The sequence below is a fragment of the Pinus tabuliformis genome, chromosome 4_2 (genome assembly GCF_031772625.1).
Source record: "Pinus tabuliformis cultivar Carrire ecotype Pingquan chromosome 4_2, CPIR1, whole genome shotgun sequence".
NCBI classification, from domain to species: Eukaryota; Viridiplantae; Streptophyta; class Pinopsida; order Pinales; family Pinaceae; genus Pinus; species Pinus tabuliformis.
In genome coordinates this window covers 658,251,385-658,265,902 of record NC_142304.1, presented here as the reverse complement: position 1 = coordinate 658,265,902, position 14,518 = coordinate 658,251,385, and positions in this window count along the sequence as shown.

Here is a 14,518-nt window from a genome sequence, read left to right as displayed (position 1 = left end):
TTCTTTCAATTCTACACCCTTTTAGTTTATAGGTAGTTATGATATTAGGGTATTCACATGTTAACAACTCCTCTTTAACATTAAATCACCCTTAACCAAGAGATCAATTATCCATTTTATGAATTTATGTAGGTTTATGCAACATTTCTTATGTTGTCCTATTCAACCAAGACACATTGTCAAAGCAATCCAACAAGAGAACCTCCCAAAATTGCTTGGTAGCATTTCAATTGGTATGATATGAGTCTATTTAAATAGATTGTTGGATACCATTTAATCGGCCGAGTGGTCCATAACATAAAATTTGTGCTTCTTATTAATTACCATGGTTTTTATATTGTTGTACTCACAGACACTTATAGGTCCAACTATGCATATCCAATGAAAGATACATATGTCACGACATATAATAACCTGTTAAAGTTAGTTTCCCCTTAATCACACTTTCTTCCAACTGAAGAACAAATCACATTACAAAATGCATTATATATAGATGCATTAATCAAAGGATTTAATTGAAAGACAATTTGTACAATTACATAGTCTTATACTATAACATTTTCTCACAATCCTAACATTATTTTATGGGAACCTTTACCATGGTATAATACTTAGGGTGGAACCCACTTATTTAACACCAACCTCTGATGAAGTATATAATTTCCCTTTGGATTTTTACTTATGAACCAGTTAGCTTACTAAGGTTTAACATTTCCTTCTTTATATAATCATCCTTTGAAGTATTAGGTTGGATTTATATTTAGCCATGTCATTTCATAGCAATTATACCATTCATATATTTTTTTTTATAACATGATCACCATAGCTTAATCTTTGACCGGAATCAATTACCACATATTCTCTCATATGCACGGTAAATTTACTTTCTTGTTTTATCATAGTCTAGTTTTATGAGAATTGTGATTCTTTCACTCATGAAGGCAACATATGTAAGTGTGCCACTCAAGTAATCATATCTTCCTCCCGTTGTTATCGATCTTAAACATTGTATTAATTTGATGACCATGCTTTCCCATGGTTATCTATTATTTATCTACCCTGTTGTACATATTTGTAAGCATCACTTTTCAAGGCTTAATTTTTGACAACTTATATAATAATAGATGATAAAAAATTAAACTCCTCATCTATGAGGAGACACAATAAGAATAACTTATTAATATTGATAAATATGTGAATTTTTTGTGTTATTCTTCACATTCCTCTACTACCAACACATGGCAGTGCACACACCCATCTCATGAAGTACAAGTCTTGGCTAAATAATTCATAACAATTTGTGGAGGGAATGGTCATTAGCACAAGTCCCAATTCTTAACATACGAATGTTTAGCAGAAAAAATTCAAGAATGGTAAGAGAACTGTTCATCATAACCATCACACTATGATGTCAAATTGGACTATAATTGAAATTGACCATTTACATGAGGTTTGTTCAGTATGTCACATGAATTTGAATCAAATTGCATTAAAAATATGTAGAGGAGTGAGTTCAAGATTTTGTATTACTGCTTATAGTTCTCAAGTTTGAGTAGTCTCTGACCAATAGGTCTCATTAACAAGTAGACTAATGCTTCTTAGGATCAACAAATACATGGTAACTGGTGATTTACGTCGATCTTATCTAGTGTTTTCTATATTTTATGATAACTTAAACATAAGTTATCTTCCCCACAATTTTAGCTGTACTTTCAATTTTACGATTTTTTTTCTACCATAATATCATAGTTATTTAGAAGTATATTTTTGCGTCATCAAGGGCTAGTTTTTGGCAACTCCTATTTCTTACCCCATAGCAAAGTTAATGCTATGGAGGTACCCCTCTGACAGCCTCACAGAGCATCATCGACCATACATCATCGGACCATGCATCGTAAACTTTATCTGTCTCCGGCATCCCTCTCCGGCTGCCCATCGAAACCCCCGGCGACCCTGCCCGCAGCCACCCGCAGCCTCCCCTCAGATCGTATTGATGACGGACGGAGATCGTATTGATGCCGGACGGGAGAGCGTGGCCTCCACTCAGATCGTATTAATGCCCGACGGGAGAGCTCATTTACCTCACGCACGAACGGGACCAACCTCCTCCGGCCTTCAAAGTCCCGGCCAGCTCATCTGCAAAACCACTCCTGAGCACTCCGCGGCGAACAGAACATTATCTGCAAAACCATTCCTGAGCACTCCGCGGCGAACAGAACATTATCTGCAAAACCATTCCTGAGCACTCCGCGGCGAACATAACAGAGGAGACGTTCAATACCTGGAGGAGCTGGCCATTGGTTATCGAGATTTGCGGTTGGCAAGGTTAGTGCTCCTGAAGCCTGCGAATTCTTGGTGAATTTTAACATCTATTTCCCTCCAAATTTCATTAAAAAGGAAGTTAAATTTAGTCACCATTTACAGCAATACCATTTCAATCCATACTCGACTTTATAAAATATAAATGTAAGGAAAGTGTCAGGTTATACTTCTCTTCTAAAGATTTGATCAATCACATAGAAAACTTCAAGCTGATACTACAGGAAAGAAATACTTAATGCTATCATTCCAGGACAATACATAATATTTAATGAAAAGTTTTGCCGTGATAAATAAATATGAAGAAGAATAAAACTAAGATATTATAATGATGAGATGAACTCGAATTTCTAAAATCAAAAGTCATTCCTTGTCTTAATTAGTGTGAAGAGGAAAAAAAGGAAATTAAACATGTTAAAATATGAATTAACACTAAGATATTATAATGATGAGATTAATCAGAATTTCTAAAATCAAAAGTATCTCCTTGTCTTAATTAGTGTGAAGAGGGAAAAAAAAAAAGAAATTAAACATGTTAAAATATGAATTAATTCCCAAAAAATATTCAGATAAATATGTTTGTCACTTTTATGAATCTAAAAAGATAGAAGATCAAAAATATTCTCTCTTATAGTATCCAACCTAGAATTAAAATTAAATCTACATTTTAAAATATGTGTCATGCTACTCACATTCTTAATTTTTTAACTCAACAAAACTATGATGTTAATGGAATTTTTTGAATACTTTTTAGACAATCAACAAAAGTAAAATATTTTTAATACATTTTGAAGAATTAACAAAATTATATTAATGTTGGAATATTTATGATAATTTTTAAACATGAAAATAAAATTGTAAAAAATGAAATTCCTTATTAATTTTTTATTTTTTTTTTTCAGATCTCATTTGTCATTATCATATTGTTTTAATATCAAATAAGGATAAACATGATTTAAAAAAATAAAGATAAATTAAAATAAGATTAAAAATAAATATAAATTTGAACTTACAAAATGTTAATTAACTTTTTAATATTTAACAATAAGGGGAAGGTTCGTTTAAAGTGTTCATGGAAATGTATCGATTAATCTTACGAGGTAAGCATGCTATATATATGTGTGTGTGTGTGTATAAAATAAAATAAAATGTTTTGTGAAATGAGAAGTTCTAGATAAAGAGATTATATAATAGCATGCTTTAAAGCAAGTAAGTTCCTTATGATAAATGGAAGATCCCTAACTATAACCACTTTTATAAAAGATAATGGTATCTAAAATCGATTAACTAATTGATACAATAAAGAGAATATGAAATATACTTTCAAAGTATTATATAAATTCAAGCCCTTGGTACATGGCTTACATATATATAGCAATTGTAGAGAGTATTCATTATGTTGAAGCTCTGGTTATATCTCAATTTTACATTCATTTCGAGATTGATGATGGGATGTGTATTTCCACTAGCATTAAAAGTATTTTTCCATATGCATGAGCTAAGTGTTATCACCACTTATGAAAGAAAGAGAAAATACAATAGAAATTATTTGTCTTTATCAAGCAGTGCATGAGAGTGTGTTTCCAAGGATAGCAACAGCTAAGAGAGCCAAAGAAGCATGGAAAACTCTCAAGATAGCCTATCAAGGCATGGAGAAAGTGAAGATAGCAAAACTACAGTTGCTGAGGAGAGATTTTGAGACTCTTTGCATGAAGAAGTTAGATAACATTGATATATACGGAAAATGTGGGCATATACGGAAACTGGGCATATACGGAAAATGTGGGCATATACGGAAACTAGGCATATACGAAAGATGTGTGCATATACGGAAGATGTGCGCATATACGGAAACTGGGCATATACGGAAGATGTGCGCATATACGGAAACTGGGCATATACGGAAGATGTGCACATATAGGGAAACTGGGCATATACGGAAAATGTGGGCATATACAGAAACTGGGCATATACGAAAGATGTGTGCATATACGGAAGATGTGCGCATATACGGAAACTGGGCGTATACGGAAGATGTGCGCATATACGGAAATTGGGCATATACGGAAGATGTGCGCATATACGGAAACTGGGCGTATACGGAAGATGTGCACATATACGGAAACTGGGCATATACGGAAGATGTGCGCATATACGGAAACTGGGCATATACGGAAGATGTGCGCATATACGGAAAATGTGCGCATATACGGAAACTGGGCATATACGGAAGATGTGCGCATATACGGAAGCTGGGCATATACGGAAGATGTGTGCATATACGGAAGATGTGCGCATATACGGAGACTGGGCATATACGGAAGATGTGCGCATATACGGAAACTGGGCATATACGGAAGATGTGCGCATATACGGAAACTGGGCATATACGGAAGATGTGTGCATATACGGAACCTGGGCATATACGGAAGATGTGCGCATATACGGAAACTGGGCATATACAGAAGATGTGTGCATATACGGAACCTGGGCATATACGGAAACTGTGCATATACGGAAGATGTGCGCATATACGGAAACTGGGCATATACGGAAAATGTGGGCATATACGGACACTGGGCATATACGAAAGATGTGTGCATATACGGAAGATGTGCGCATATACAGAAACTGGGCATATACGGAAGATGTGCGCATATACAGAAACTGGGCATATACGGAAGATGTGGGCATATACGGAAACTGGGCATATACGAAAGATGTGTGCATATACGGAAGATGTGCGCATATACGGAAACTGGGTGTATACGAAAGATGTGCGCATATACGGAAACTGGGCGTATACGGAAGATGTGCGCATATACGGAAACTGGGCGTATACGGAGAATGTGCGCATATACGGAAACTATGCATATACGGAAGATGTGCGCATATACGGAAACTGGGCATATAAGGAAAATGTGCGCATATACGGAAGCTGGGCATATACGGAAGATGTGTGCATATACGGAAGATTTGCGCATATACGGAGACTGGGCATATACGGAAGATGTGCGCATATACGGAAACTGGGCATATACGGAAGATGTGCGCATATACGGAAACTGGGCGTATACGCGAGATGTGCGCATATACGGAAACTGGGCATATACGGAAGATGTGCGCATATACGGAAATTGGGCATATACGGAAGATGTGCGCATATACGGAAGATGTGCGCATATACGGAGACTGGGCATATACAGAAGATGTGCGCATATACGGAGACTGGGCATATACGGAAGATGTGCGCATATACGGAAACTGGGCATATACGAAAGATGTGCGCATATACGGAAGATGTGTGCATATACGGAAGATGTGCGTATATACGAAAACTGGGCATATACGGAAACTGGGCATATACGGAAGATGTGCGCATATACGGAAACTGGGCATATACGGAAGATGTGCGTATATACGGAAACTGAGCATATACGGAAACTGGGCATATACGGAAGATGTGTGCATATACGGAAGATGTGCGCATATACGGAAACTGGGCATATACGGAAGATGTGCGCATATACGGAAACTGGGCATATACAGAAGATGTGCGCATATACGGATGATGTGCGCATATACGAAAACTGGGCATATACGGAAGATGTGCGCATATACGGAAACTGGGCATATACGGAAAATGTGGGCATATACAGAAACTGGGCATATACGAAAGATGTGTGCATATACGGAAGATGTGCGCATATACGGAAACTGGGCGTATACGGAAGATGTGCGCATATACGGAAACTGGGCATATATGGAAGATGTGCGCATATACGGAAGATGTGCGCATATACGGAGACTGGGCATATACGGAAGATGTGCGCATATACGGAAACTGGGCATATACGGAAGATGTGTGCATATACGGAACCTGGGCATATACGGAAGATGTGCGCATATACGGAAACTGTGCATATACGGAAGATGTGTGCATATACGGAACCTGGGCATATACGGAATATGTGCGCATATACGGAAATTGGGCATATACGGAAGATGTGCGCATATACGGAAACTGGGCATATACGGAAGATGTGCGCATATACGGAAACTGGGCATATACGGAAGATGTGTGCATATACGGAAGATGTGTGCATATACGGAGACTGGGCATATACGGAAGATGTGCGCATATACGGAAATTGGGCATATACGGAAGATGTGCGCATATACGGAAACTGGGCATATACGGAAGAAGTGGGCATATACGGAAACTGGGCATATATGGAAGATGTGCGCATATACGGAAACTGGGCATTTACGGAAGATGTGCGCATATACGGAAACTGGGCATTGTTCGTATCTTGATTTGAATGTGGAAAATCTCTGTATGATTCCCTTGGACCTTGTTTCCAACATTTTTCAACCATGCACGACGAACATGCCACACACATAATAATACTTTGCACTTGATCGTAGACCTGCAATAACATAATTTTTAGTGAGATTATACATTAACAATATTTTTTATGCCTCTTGTAAAAATAATAAACACATCACCTCAATGCTTCAATTTCTGCAGTAGCATCATCTGTGATGAAGGCAAGAACATGCCAATCTGGTCGCTCTTTGTTTCCAATTGCAAGTAAGGCCAACATCCATTTAGAAAGATCAGCTATAGTATTGCGTGATGATATCACCCAAGCTATTGGAACCCCATTGTGATGCTTGTCGAAAACCATTAAGGTGTAAAGTTGATACTGCATTACAAAAAATGTGCATAATTATATTTATATAAGATACATGCATATATATGAGGTTAAATAAATAAATCGGATTTAGGATAAATATGTACTCACCCCATACTTATTTGTACTAAAGGTTGAATCCATTGGGATAATATTATTGTGAGAGTATTTCAGCATCATTGAACACATCCACTTTGTTTGTATGCCTATGATAAAAGGGATATTTTCAACAAGATCATTGAACACATGCGCATATCTTCCGTAATCCTATGAGTTTCCAAAACGTTTGACACACTACCAACCTTCTTGACTTGTTCAATGAGGAAAACTATAGTGATGTAGGAACACTTCTTTCCATTTTACTTGATCATAGAAATAAAATATTGAAATGTCTCAATTAATCTCTTTTCTGAAGATTCGATAGATTTCAGTGGTCATCATCATCATCATATATATAATTTTTCATGGTTTAAATTGCATTTTTGAATGTATAAATGGATTCAACTCTTTGAAAATCCTTTTGAGCACTAGGATTACATAGATTACACAAAGTAAATTTACAATTTAACAAGTTTTTGATAAATCAATCTCAAATGACCCAAAAAAATACCCGAAAAAGAGCTAAAACATAGAATAGTGGTAATACTTAAAATGTTTTAACCAAAATAAATTATATTTTCAATTATTGAAATATTTTAACCGAAATTTTTTATTTTTCAAGGTGTTTTATATGATAAATACATATATATTTTAAATATATGTAATATGTATATATTTGACATTGAAATATATACTTCATAAGTTCATTAAAATATTTGTTATAAATTCTATTTTCCATGTCAAAATGTTTTTGCAATCTTGATTATTAGTAAATAATTTTTGAAATAAACATCAAATCACTCAACTCTCCATATTGAAATATTTAATTTATAACCTCTATATATATATATATATATATATATATATATATATATATCTTGGTTGTGTTATCAATATTTTTTAAATGCCAGAAATTTAAAATTAAACAAAATACATAGATCTCTAATTATTCTAGGAAATAACTAATTTTTTTATTCTCATTTACTACATTTTTCAAGTTCAAATATTTTTTATACATAGTTTTTTTTCGACTTTATTTATCTACATGTATAAAGCTGATAATGCAGATATTAAGATAGTTTATTCAAGTTTTATATTGGAATATTTTTAAAGAATGTAAGAATTATGCATTTTACACATACATATATATGACACTTTCTTTTTGTAAAATTGATACAAATTATGTTATTTCACATGAACATCTAAATATTTTGTTTTTGGTTAAGAGTGAGCGAAATATTTTTACTACATCTCTTTCATATAGGGTTGTAATATTAACAACAAACTTAGCTAAAAGAGAGTGAGATTATTGATGTTTTTAATTAAAACTTTTAAAATTGATATAATATTATGTTATTTCACATGAGCATCCAAATATTTTATTTTTTTGTTAAGAGTGAGTAAAATATTTTTACTATATCTCTTTCATATGGGGTTGTGATATCAACAACAAACTTAGCTAAGAGAGAGTGAGATTATTGATGTTTTTTAATGTTTTTAATTAAAACTAACCATATATGTATAATTTTTTTTGTTTTTAATTACGTCCAACATTGTTTATTATTTAGAATAAATATATATATATACTTTTCTTGCTGAGAAAAAATTATACCTCTATAGTAGTATGAGCCTCTTTGCACAACTATTATATCATTATATTGACTTTGAGTTGTGTTTTTAATTAACCTTATTCCTTGAAAATTGTAGAGCTTACCTTAGATAATATATAAAAAGTAAAAGCAAATCTTCTTAATATTTTTTTTTGTAAATTTGACAGTTATACATCTTCATCATGTCCAATATATTAATTTAACACGGCGGGTAATTGAAGCAATGTTTTAACATAGCACTTGATCATCGTTTAGCCAAGATGAGTAAACCAAATCTTCTTAAATTTTAGTGGAGTTGTAAATTGGAAAAAAAAAATATTGAAATTTAACTTTACATCGATTTATTTATTTCAATTTAATATTACGTATATGCCAATCACTTGTTTATGTAATTTTTTTATTGCCAACCTATACTATTCATTTTTTATAAAACAATGTTTTAAAGAAAAGACTTGAATATCAAAACCAAAATTCACAGTTTGGAGGTTTGAAATTAATGGAATTCACATTTTTGGATTCCAAATACATACTTTTATCCATCGATATTTCCACTCTCAAAAATCAATATTTCACTTTAGAATATTAACCATCTCAAAATTATAAAATACAACTTTTAACTTTATACTTCCTTACTATTTCAATTGTAATTTTATTTCGGTCATCTTAATATTCTCTCTTCTCCAATCACACCCTTAACCCCATAAAACAAAAAAAAATCAATAAAGGTTAAAGAGGTTAAATAACAAGTACATGTTTATTAAATGGGTTGATTCTCACATGTAAAATATATGGAATATGAACATAAACTATAAACTATAATTCATATGTAAAGAAATAAGTGAATATTCTAAGGTTGAGGATGTGAAAATATATTTAAGCTTTCATATTTTTTTCGATATATATTTTGTTTATACTTAAGAGTCGTTGTTGGATGGTAGCTTATGATAAAAATATCTACGGTTACATATTTGTTAAGAGACTTGGTAAGAATATTTTTAAAGCGATATTGGATTGTAATGTGTGGTTATTGTCTTTTTATCTAGTATCAAGTTTGAAAGGCATATGTATTTTTAGACAGATTAATCTTGAGGTGCGAGGTATAAGTCTTAAGATTACATTTTAAACATCAAATAAGATATAAATATAAAAGTAACTTAACTTATAAACTTGATAATTTGTAACTAATAAAAACAAAATCCGTTACAACTATTCATCAAAAAGTAATGTAACATTGATAGAATATAACATCGCATCCACATAAGGATTTAAAATTCAATGAAGATGTTGTCATAAACACAAATATAAATTTATGTATTTTTTATTCAAAATAGGTCCAACTATACATGTTTCTTTTTTACAAAATAGAACTTCATTTCCAACATAAATAATGGAATCTCATGCCCATCAATGACATAATGGAAAAACAACATCATGATCGATCTACCGTATGGGTCTATAAGTCACCCTCGTCCCATGAGGCACTCCCAGGCGGATTTCCAAATTGATGTCTGCAAAAAATTACAATAATCAATTAGTTGTAAAAATTGAAAGGCATATAATCAATTTCATTAATTCATGATGATATTTTGATCAAATACTCATTCTCACCGTGAGGATTTGAGGCAATGGAGAAGACAACCCTTCCTGGGTAGATGGCGGAGCACTTGGTGACGGATATAGGCATGGTTCAGGGGCACTGGATAAAGGCATGGTGGATGTGAAATAGGGAAAAGGTAGTGGGTGCGGGCGACGATACACCCCCACCGGTTGTACAATAGTGGGAATCACTGTAGGCCGGGGGATTAACCTAGGGGGGGAAATTGGAATGTTAAGGGTGGACGATTGAAAAAATGAGAATGGTGGATGATTGAAGGGTAGGGGTGAGCATTGGGAAGGTATTACAGAGGTGGTTATAGGCATGGAGGAATTTATGGAGGAAAAAGGAGGTGGGTGTGGGCGATGATACATCTTAATTGGTTCAACAATAGGGGGGAGCACCCTTGGGGAGGATATTGGGGTGTTAATGGCTGAAGCAGCGTTCCCAATGCTAGATCTTTTTTCAGTAGCATGTTCATCGAATAAACGAATTCGACAACTTGGAATGTTGTGAGATGTGGGTCCCTCAGCTGTAACAATAAAAATAGTTCGTATAGTCATGCAAATGTGTTGAACATGATAATATATCGCATTTAACGTAAAACAATGCATAGCATGAAATTTCCATACCAATATTGGGTATAATAGAATCTTGAATTATCTCAGGCGCGTGGTCCACATTTCCTTGTTTTTGAGAAGATGACTCCAATTGTTCATCCATTCTTTTTTTCCTTGCATGAACTCGTCCAACCCTTTCAAATTGTAGTATATCTGTCCCTGACTTTGACTTGCAACCACATCCCCTCTTTTTATTTACTGGACTCAAGAAACTATGTTTTCTCTTGGTAGTGATCTTGGATGGAGTTATAGTATTGAAAAACATTTTGTTGTATTCTTGACATGCTTTGTCTACCAAGTTGTTCAATGCATATTCCTGTTCCAAATTTGTAGGTATTATGGATCTCAATTTCTCAAGAGTTGATGAGTTAACACGTTTCATCTCATCATGTTTAGAGAATGCACTATCTTGTCGTACATTGGTCGATTCAACATTGTATGAGAAATTCTCTAAATTATCAATGCTTGTTTCATTATGATAATTCAGATTGGGAGGAGAATCAAAGCATGGAAAAAGCTCTGTTTGGATTTCTGGGACCAATATAGGTGTTTCATTCAAATCAAATAAAATTCTAGGCCTTTCTGTCATGGGATCAGTGACACCAGGTGCTACATTTTCACCCAAAATAGTGTTACTCACTAACATCTCAACTTTCAATACATGTTTACAGATATTTCCATTTAGGGCCCAATTGCAATTACAGAAGTGTAGATTAGAACCCTTATATATGACATTGTACCAAATGTCACGAGTATCCTTATTTTGGCTACGAACCCAGTAGTCATTACTCTTTTCATCAGGCACACAATCTTCATTTGGGATTTTCTTAGCTCTACACTTGGATGAATTCAGTTGTTCCTGTATTTTTCTGGGTCGTACAAAACCAGCTTCTTTTAAACGGTGCATATGATTGTAAAATAATACAACCTTTGTCAACAAAACATATATTAACCAATCAACCCTTCTGTGGCATGCATTGTTCTTCTCACATAGGTACCTTTCCTTGATATACCAATGGTAAGATTCAATGGCGTTGTTTGTATCTTGATTTGAATGTGGAAAATTTCTGTATGCTTTTGCCCACATATCTGTAGAAAGAAATTTATTAGTTATATATTAATAAGTATGCATATGACATGAAAAATAGAGTCATTATAACCACCAATAAGAAGCTTACATATTTTGTTGTTGGACAGCCAAGTATTTCTAAAATATTCCAAAAATATTTTTTGTTCACTGAATTCTTCAAATAAGCTTTCAACTTTCTTTCGCACAGATTCATCATCTTTACACATGTGCATGATTTCACCTAATCCACGAAAAATGCGTATTTGGTTTTCCCTCCCTTTGACCTTGTTTCCAACATTTTTCAACCATGCACGACGAACATGCCACACACATAATAATACTTTGCACTTGATTGCAGACCTGCAATAACATAATTTTTAGAGAGATTATACATTAACAATATTTTTTATGCCTCTTATAAAAATAATAAACACATCACCTCAATGCTTCAATTTCAGCAGTAGCATCATCCGTGATGAAGGCAAGAACATGCCAATCTGGTCGCTCTTTGTTTCCAATTGCAAGTAAGGCCAACATCCATTTAGAAAGATCAGCTATAGTGTTGCGTGATGATATCACCCAAGCTATTGGAACCCCATTCTGATGTTCGTCGAAAACCATTAAGGTGTAAAGTTGATACTGCATTACAAAAAATATGCATAATTATATTTAGGATAAATGCATTAATATGAGGTTAAATAAATGAATCGGATTTCTAAGTGAAAAATCAATCCCCTTTATTTAATTATTAGATAATTCAATTAAATTAATTAATTAGTTACTTAGCTATTTAATAATGATTTATTGATTTATAATTTACTTTAAACTAATTAGTAAATTATTATTATTAGTAAATTATTATTAATAGTAAATTATTATTATTATTATTATTATTAATAGTGAGTAAATTACAAATAGTACTAATTAATTGAAAAGAAATAATAATAATTAACAATAACTTGTAATTATTTATTAAGACAAAATATTTTCTTCTACAAGTTTATATCAGCTTGTCTTGCATAGTTTATTATGATAATTTTATCACAAAAATAGTGAATATATCCATTTAAAATAGAAAAGTAAGAAATTTTCCAAGTCTTTATTTTGAAAAACTCAATTTAGTTAAAGTAAAAAAATTCTAGATCCATTAAATAATTCCATTTTTAATAAAACATGTAGTTAATAATAAAATCAATTCCATTATATCAAATACATTCAATAAATAAACCTTTGTTTTGCATGGTTCCATTTTGATTAAACAACCTTACATGGCCATTAATTTCAACAACTAGCTTTTTTGGTTTATCTACATCAACCACCTCAATATCCCTCAATCTAGAGTGGAAGTGTACACTATGCCATAAAGTTGGAGTACACATTTACTAAAATTGAATACTTTATACAATAAATTACCTAATAGGCATGAAACTCCCATATAAGTCTTCATCTCTCCATAACAAACACACTAAATATTAAACCATCTTTGGAGTCACTTGGTTTAGCTATATTTAATTTTATTTGTTTATTTTGTTTTTTAAGCTTTTAGATATAAGTTAGTTTTTTTTTTAATCTTTATCGTTTCTTTGATGGTTTTTTTTTTTTTATATTTTTGTTTCCCTCTCTTTTAATATTTTGTTTTCTTTTTTTCTTTATTCTTCCTTCCACCTATCTTTAGTTTTAGGTTTTTCTGTTTTATATATTTCTTAATTTTCTCTCCTTCTCCTTGTTTTCTTGTGCTTACATGCTTTCTTTGAATTAGTTATATCCCTCTCCCCTTCATATCATATATTTATATTTTATCTAATTTTTAAATGATTTATTATGAAAAAAAAAAATTATTTATATATATATATATGAATTCTAAACCCTTTTATCTATGAAGATTGATTGTCTTATCTATTCAATCTAGAGATTCAAAACAACCTTTTCTCCTAAAATGAACCATCTCATCAATTCAAAATAATAACTAGTAATATGGGTTATCTTCAAACTCTCTTACAAAAAAAATACTAAATGATAATAAAAATACTAAATGATAATAATGTTTTGAAACTTAAGACCATTATAAATTTTAATAAGTTCAAAAATCTATTTACCTATAAAATTGTTCAAGCGAGAAAGAGATGAAAATGCAAATGCAAATGCGCTAAGTGCCGATGAATGAATGGTAATATTTAACAATTCAGAATACTGAAATATATGTTAAGACTTCAAAGGAAAATGAAGTTTAATACAATCATAATATCAAATGAAAATAAAATTTAATCCAATCATAATAGCATTTGAAAACAAACATCAAAAACTGGTATGTAAAACAATTCACACCTGTGCATTTATAGAGAAACTTGTTCACCTGGCAGAATACTATTAAAAATGTAAATGCACAAAATGCAAACTAGTGAACAACGGTATTCAACTTAAAGAATGTAATTGCACATTATGCAAATTAATGAACTGTAGCATTCAATTCCAAGAATGTAAATGCACAAAATGCAAGTTAGTGAACAACA